A 9,130-nucleotide genomic window follows, 5' to 3' on the forward strand; every position below is an offset into this window, starting at 1 on the left:
TTTCCCGTTTGTGCAGTTTCTACTGTATTTACTATGTCTTCTATAGCTCCTAGTGTTGATCTGCCATTTCTGAAGCCATGTTGTCTACTTAAGAGGCCGCCGGCGTCGTTTATCGCCGCAGCGAGTCTTGGTTTTAGTAATTTTTCAAGCAGTTTACCCGCGGTGTCTAGTAAACAAAGTGGCCGATATGCTTCTGCTAGCTCAGGGTTTCCTTTTCCTTTGCTTATCAGAGTAAGCTTCTGTTTCTTCCATGCTTCCGGAAAGACTCCGTTAACTAGACATATGTTGTACATGTCCAATAATATTCTTGATCGGTCTTTTGCTAAAATTTTTAGAACTTCAAAAGGAATCCCATCCGGCCCTGGAGCTCTATTATTTTTTAATGAGTTCACTGCTTTTATTAATTCTTGCTCTGTAAATTGCGGTGAGCTTTCCTCTATATGCAACTCTTCATTGTCCTGTAGTGGAACATGTGTCGGAAAGAGTGAATCAACTATATTTTTCATTCTATGTGATTCGAAAATAGGGGGCGGTTGTCTAGACCCCAACTTTTTTAACACGATTTGGTACCCCAGCCCCCAAGGATTATTGTTTATATCATTTCGGAGCTCTTCCCACTTTCGTTTTTTGCTTTTAGCTATTTCCAACTTTAATGTCTTCCTGGCGAGTTTATATTCAGCTGTTTCTGCTTCTGCCAAATTTCTTCTTCGGGTCCTGGAAAGTCTTCGCCTACATTGAAGGCAATTTCTTCTTAATTGAGCAATGTCCTCTGTCCACCAATAGGTAGCTTTTCTGTGAGTTCTCGTTCCAATTTTTGGCATTGATGCGTTGCAAGCTTTTGTTATGATTTGCATAGTTTGCGTTACTCGTGTTCTTGCATCATTTGCGAATTGAGTTTCTAAGGTGCTTCTGTCGAGAGTGGTGAGAAAATTTGTGATATTTAGCTGCTCGAGCTTCCATTTTCGTGTTCCTCGTCGTATATCACTCGATACTTGCGTATTACTAATCTCAAAATCGTATTTTATATATTGATGATCGCTGCCGGTGTATTCTTCAAGTACTTTCCAGTTCTTGATTGCACCTGCAAATCTGTCTGAAACTAAAGTAATATCGGGAATTGTGCCTTCACATCCGGGTCTTCTGAAAGTTGCGGTGTTGCCAGTGTTTGCTATTGCCAGTCCTAATCTAGCTGCCATGTCCAGAACGCGTCTACCTCGAGAGTTTGTCGAAGATGAACCCCATTCTATTGCCCTTGCGTTGAAGTCGCCTGCAATAATTACTGGTCCTTCAAACTCTTTGGCTGTATCCTCAATATTATTGAGTTTTAATTGAAATTCGTCTATGAGGTCGTTTGGCGACAAGTAGCAACTCATTATTGTGCAGTCTTGAGTTTTAATCCACACGTAACTATTTTCGGCACCACTGTTTGTTGTAATAATAGAACCGTTCGGCGGTAGCCAGAGGGCTGCTGTACCAGTGGTATCTTTGAACCAGTTTCCTGTGGGTATTTTTTTGTATTGCTCACTGATAATCACTACTTTTGTATTTTTTTCAAGTACCATTTGCGATAGAAGACCATCTGCCGTTTTACTTCGATGCATGTTTGCTTGAAGAATTGTCATCTTTTATTAATAAGCGATTTCCTAGATTTAACGCATCTTCCTGTTCCTGGTAAGTGATCGAATGTTTTAAGTCCTTCCTTCAAACATAGGCAGCACTTTGGCGGGTTGGTACAATCTCGCATTTTATGGCCATTTTCTCCGCATCGGATGCAAAGTCCTTTTCTGTCGGGCCCCTTGCAGTTATGCTGAAGGTGTCCAATATCAAAGCATTTGAAACATCTCTTCGTTTCCTCGAGTGGTTTCATTCTACACCTGACAAGACCTACTCGAATACGGTCTTCTTTGAGCAGCTTTTTCGCTGATTCCGCAGAGATGGATATGTATGCTCTTCGTTGTTCTCTGGAATTTGCGCCAGATAAACAGAGGTAGATTGTTAATTATTACAAATATGTAATTAGATAGATAGATAGAAAGAGTTATATAGATCTACATCTCTAAACAGAAGCAGAAAGAGTTACTAGACGTTGATAGAGATAAATTATAGATAGGCTTATAGATAGAGATAAAGGATTTATGCTATAACTGACCTCGAAAAATTTTCCAAACAAAAAATATATAGTGTTTTGACCCTGACAGTTACGGTTAAAATGAAATGTTGAGAATTTCTAATTTCATTACAAAGTTCTCTACTAATTTATAGCCCACTTTAATTTTTTATGTGTTCTATTTGATAACTCCATATACCTTGTGTAGTAAATACAGTATATACTCGTATGTTAAAATAGTAATCTGACTTATTTAAAAATACAACGTTACAAAATGCCTTATGATCTATGTATGTATATTGAAGAATAATGTGGCAATAAATTGGATAAAAATTTTTATTGATTCAAATTGAAAATATTCAGTTTATTGAGAAATGGTCAAATTTTATTAAACAGCACTAATTTTGTACGTGCGACTATGTAAAATATTCAAAACAATGCATTCAACATTAAAATTTAGAACGATTTTTTTAAATAAATATTCACTAACTTAACCACTATCGTTGATATGAGTAAGATTTTCTATAAATGAGTATAAATAAATTACTGATAATAATAAATAGAAATAGTAGTTCATAGAAATATATATAGAATGGAAATAGAAATGTTTTGAAAAGCAATGAAAATTGAAAAACTATTAGAGTTAACTCAAAGAAAATTATATACTATGCCACAACTTGTGAGTAATTAAATAAAGTAGGTCAACGAAACTGTGCTCGACATAAGATGCCATATAAAGTGCTTCCAACATTTCATGCGGATATAGATATATATTCACATAGAAATATATAAAGGCAATTTTTTATTTTAAAAATAAATTAAAAAGAGATGTGCTTTTTATTAATGAAGTTACACACTTATTACATTTAAATTAAGAATATAGAAAAAAAAACTATCTAAATTACATTGGAACACAAAACTGTATACAAAAATGTTTATTGATAGCAATCATTTGAAGTAAGATAAGCAGTCTTCAAAGCATTTTTAGAATGAACTTGTTTATAGTAAACTACAATCTATGTTAACGGGTGATCTGAAATACTTTAGCAATTAAATACTTTATATCAATTTTGTTTACGTTGAAATTTAAAAAGTAAGAATTTTCAGAAAAACCCATTTTTGATAACTATAGATCAAGAAGATGTTTAAAAAATGTATTAGGTTGTTCGAAAAGTAATTCGTTTTTTTTTTTGTGTAAATGAAAGATAGTTTTCGTATAATAAACAAATACTTTATTAAATTATGTATTGGCCGTTCTAGTCCAACACATTTTGCCATCTTTCTGGTAGTAGCATAATTCCACGCTCATAAAATTTTTGGTCTTTGTTGGGAAAAAAGTGATCGAGGCGGTTTTTGACCTCCTCATTTGAGGTGCAGATTTTACGGTTTAAAAAATTTTGGAGTGACCGGAACAAATAATAATCCGATGGTGCCAGGTCTGGAGAATATGGCGGGTGTGGCATAGTATTCCATTCATGCTGTAAAGACTTTTGGCGAGTGACTAAACTTGTGTGAGGTCTCGCGTTGTCTTGGTGAAACACTACATCTTTCCTGTTGATTAGTTCTGGTCTTTTCTGTTAAAGTGCATCATTCAGTTTGTCCAGTTGATAACAGTAGACTTCCGAATTAATCATTGTGTTATCCAGTAAAAGCTAAAAAAAACGATTTTTTTTAAAATCCCACCAAACAGGCTTTGGAAATGGTTTGAAATGGTCTTTTCTGTTAAAGTGCATCATTCAGTTTGTTCAGTTGATGACAGCAGACTTCCGACTAAATCGTTGTGTTATCCAGTAAAAGCTAAAAAAACCGATTCCTTTAAAATCCCACTAAACAGGCTTTGGAAATGGTTTGAGCCGGTTCATATTTTTTGCTCCATGACCTTTTGCATTTGACGTTGTTGTATACAACCCATTATTCGTCCCCAGTGATGATGCGCTTCAAAAATGGATCATTTTTGTGGCGTTTGAGAAGCGAATCGCAGACGTCAATGCGGCGACACCGATTTCTCTCTGTGAGAACATGGGGAACCTATACATTGGGCTTCGAGGATAATCCCAGGCCTTTCAAGTGATCATAAACTGTTGAATTTGATAAATTTAACCTCAATCCGATCTCAAGTGTTGTTATTCGCCTGTTCAAATCAACTAATGCCTTTATTGCGTCTTTATCAGCTTCAACCGACCTTCCCGAACGTGGTGCATCTTCGACATTAAAATTGCCGGATCGAAATTAAGCGAACCAGTTCTGGCACTGACATACTGTCAACACACCTTCTCCATACACATCGGTTAATTTCCTTCTGGCTTGAACAGTATTTTTACCCTTTCTGTAGTAAAATAGTAAGTAAGATATGTCGAAATGCTGCTTATCGCTCTCCATATTTAAAAGGGCACCAACCAAAAACTACTGCGTAGAATTAATTGGAATTTTTTACACACAAGCTTTGCTATATGAGCTTTCAAAGCATATAAAAATTAAACGGCTTAAGTGTGAAGTTGGATGCAAAAAAATACAATTACATCCTCTGTCGGGAAAAAACGTAATTACTTTCCGAACAACCTAATATAATTTTTACTTTAGCGTTTTAATTTTAATGAATAATACTACCTAGATACTACCTAGAAGCACTAACCTTTTCACAAGAATATTGGATATAAGATAGCACAGATTTCAACTATTTTCGCACGACAAATAATATTAGCGACACGACTAGAGTAACCAACAAAATTTACATCTGTAGATTTATAGTATAAGTCAAGAAAAGACTATGAAACAGAATGACAAAGCAGTATTAGAAATTTTTAACAAACAAGTTTTCCTCAATTTTTTGGAGCTTTTCGAATCGACAACGAATACCGCATCGATACGATGAATCAATAGTAAAAAAACGCACGAGAAATCTATATATGCAGCTTGATTGAGTTCTTGAAAATACTAGCCTCAAGTTATGTACAACACTCGAAAAAAGTGCATAGTTTCCGGCAACGAGTTATTAGGGTTAGTATTTTGGATAAAAGTAATCATATACTAAACAAAAATATTTATTATTAAATATACAAAAAACAAATACTTATTAAACCATTTTATAACAAATTAAATTTAGGGTGAAAATAATTAGAAACTTTGTTTTAAACAAAATTGTTAAATACCCTTAAGTATAAATCCATTTTTTATAAATATTTTCTTTAACTACTAACAATACAAGGTGAGATGAAAAAACTGCAACCAACTTCAGACTGCTGTCATTTCTAAACCGCTCGTCCCACAGCTGTCAGATTTATTCTAGTGACAGCTCATTATATTGTTTACAAGCGCACAAAAGCATTTTGGTGGGAATTTTTCAAAAAAAAAGTTATTTGTGATGGAATTCAAGCGTGATAGTGTGATTGCTTTGCATTTGGCTGGAAAACCACAAGTGGCTATCGTTAGAGCCCTCCAGCATTTAGAAGTGAATAAATGTTTTGTGTCTCGTACCATCGCTCGTTACCATGATACTGGTAGCGTAGCCCGACGTCAAGGAAGTGGACGAAAAAAAACAGCAACATCGGCAGAAATGGTTCGAAAAGTGAAAAAGCGAATTGAACGAAATCCGCGTCGCAGTGGACGAAAAATGGCTCGTGAGCTGAACATATCGCAATATGCCATTCGGCAAATATTGAAAAATGAGCTTGGACTAAAGCCATTCAAGTTCCAAAAAGTGCAAGATCTTACTGATGCGCAAAAAAAAGTTAGACTCGAAAAAGCTAAAGAGTTGTTTCGCTTGGCCGAAAGTGGTGAACTGCCGAATTTGGTTTTCTCCGATGAGAAACCATTCGTTATCCAGCAGTTTGTAAACAAACAAAATGATCGTGTTTACTTGCCAGAGAGGTCAGCTGAAAATTTGCAACTTCGGTTGGCCATCACAACTCAAAAGCCGGCCATGGTGATGGTGTGGGCCGCCATAACAGCCGATGGTCGCTCGCCGCTCGTATTCATCGACCGTGGTGTCAAATTAAATGCGCAAATCTATCGCGAAAATATTTTGGAGGGAGTTCTGAAGCCCTGGGCACGCAAACATTTCGGCCGCAGACCTTGGACATTCCAACAGGACTCAGCACCATCGCACTCAGCACGCGCCATCCAAGAATGGTTAAGAAATGAGGTTCCTCGCTTCATTTCCACCGCACAATGGCCACCAAAATCTCCGGATGCCAATCCGTTGGACTATTGTGCCTGGGGTATTTTGGAAAGCAAGGTTGGAACTAAAAAATACCAAAGTGTCGATCATCTCAAGCAAGCGCTTCGCCGAGAATGGGACAAAATACCGCAGAGCCACTTTCGGTCAGCGTGTGATGGTTTCATTGGCCGTTTGAAGGCCATAGTTTGTGCCAAAGGTGGCCAATTCGAACAAATCTAAACCGATTCTCAAATTTGATGTTATTTCCGACATTTTTTGCTTTCATTCAATAAAATTTAAAAAAAATGAAAAAATTATGGCGTTTTACTTTGTTGCAGTTTTTTCATCTCACCTTGTATATGAGACTTTGTATACTATAAGTTTGGTTTCCACGATTGGTATCTCGCAGCGATTGGTATCTTATCAACTTCTATAACCAAGTATCACTCACTCAACATTTTAGCCGAAGTTTTATCATTCGCTAAGAAACCGAACTAAATCAGATTCCTAAGAGCGGGTTCAAACTAAAAAAATAACTAAAACATTATTATTGACAAGTACTTTTACTCGACCACAGGATTTTCTAGAACCCACTAAAACTTACATTATTGCTAGGTGAACGTTCTAGAATATGGCAATAACAATGACTTAAGCTTTATTATTGACAAGTGCTTTTACTTGACCACAGGATTTTCTAGAATCTACTCAAACGTATATTATTACTGGGTTAATAGAATATGGCGGCACAAAGAGTTCAATTTACGCATTACTTTATTACACAATTTCCACTTCATCTTCAAGATGCTCGAAAGAGGATCAATATAAATCATATTTATATGATTGTTTTCGTTTCTTGAATTGAAGAAGTAAGTCTCCATAAGTTAAAGGTCTTTGAAATGAAACATTAGATATATGTAAGCTAAATTGAATACTGACTAGTTTTCGCTTAGAAAAGAGAAGGGAATTTCTTTATAATTTAGTGGTTCTCAACCGGAGGTTCGCGAAAAACGGTCCGTAAATCAAATTAAAGAGATATGGATACATAGTTTGTAGTTTGTATACTTAGACCTCACTTATTAAAAAATAAGCACAAAAAGTTTACAAGTAATTATATACCTATTTTATAGCCTCTATAATGTACCTATGCACTTATACAGTTCATTATGCATTATGTCAGAGATGCGTAAAACCTATTAAAATAATCATACAGCTTATTATTCTTATACTTTGTGGTCGCTACTAAAAACAAAAATATATATCATAGTTGTTCTTGGTCAAAAAAAGGTTGGGAAGTAATACGAACTAAATGAATACAATGGCAAGGAATTTTATGCACACTGTGTATGACTTAATTAATTCAGTAAATTATATTGGGATTTATTTTTTTTTTAACAACCGAATAGGCAAAAAAGCTATAGCAATATAATTTTTAATAAATCTTTTTTAATTATTGAAATTTCCTGAGAAAATAAAACATTTTCAGGGAAAATGTCCAGGATCTAAAGTTATATTTTTCAAAGACACAATTCTATAAAAGCAAGAAATAATTGATTATATTAAATAGTTTTACAGACAATGCTTGGGAAATTTTTTTGTTAGCAATACTCTTTTTTATAGAAAATACATATTAATTGTTTTTAGATATAATCATTCCGAACTATCCGACAATCCTTTGAAATGGTGTTCTTTAATAACACAATATTAGTTATTATTTATTTTAATGATTTTATTTTATATTTATTAGTAAGATTTCAACAAATAAACCACAAATGAGTTTTTTTTATGTTAAGATATATATATTATATACAAATTTAAAAACAAAACATTAATAATTAATATTTATACGTTACAATATTTTTTTAATTAATATCTTTTATTTCCTGAGTTTATAATATATTAAAAGGAAGTAGTCTTTGTATAAATGATATTTATCAGTAAAAATAACTTTAATTTTACTAAGTTTTGACAAATATGTAATATTTAACAACATATACGTATAAATATTGTTAAATATACAAATATTTTACTGTAGTTAAATAATATATATTTGTGTTAACAGTTTCTATGGTATAGGGTTTAGTATTACTTTTTACTCTTGACATAAATTTATTCGCTTCCTGCTATTTGAATTTTTAATGATTAATTAAATCAATGTATGGAGAGGCATATGTTGAAATAAAAAAATATCTATAATTTTATATTATGTATTTACAATCGAAATTTGAATTTTAAATATAAATAATTGCACAATAACTGATTGAACAAAATATACTTTCAGTAAATATTAAATATCAATGCAAAATGTATTAAATAATCAGTTTAGTTTAAGCAACTCAAAACAATAGCATACAGAAACATAGTATCAAATTTATATTAAATATAAATATAAGAACTGTATAAAACAAACTTAATAAAACTTAATATAATTAAAATTAGTGTTTTACAGATATAAAATTTTCACTAATGACCCCTTGAGAAATTTATTAAATGTTAAAACCAGCAAAAACAATTATATAAATAATCGGTTTGGGTTAGGCAATGTCTGCAAAGTATTTGAAGTTTATTGTTTTTGTTATTTAATTGCCATAAAAAATTATAATTTATGCAAAACTAACCCATAGAATACCTAAAATTAGAAATTCAACTATAATATTTCCAAAGAAGTAAAGGAAACGGCACATCGACATTGCACCGCACTCTAAGCACATAAACAGTGTGTGGAAAAAATATATTAAAAATTGAATCACGTACTATATACGATGAACTTTTTTTTATAAGTAAATATATACATATATCTACAACAAATTTACCAACCCGGTGCTGAACATATACAGCAGGTTGCATTACGTACAAATTTGAAGAAAAAA

This window comes from Teleopsis dalmanni, chromosome 2 (genome assembly GCF_002237135.1).
Source record: "Teleopsis dalmanni isolate 2A chromosome 2, ASM223713v2, whole genome shotgun sequence".
NCBI classification, from domain to species: Eukaryota; Metazoa; Arthropoda; class Insecta; order Diptera; family Diopsidae; genus Teleopsis; species Teleopsis dalmanni.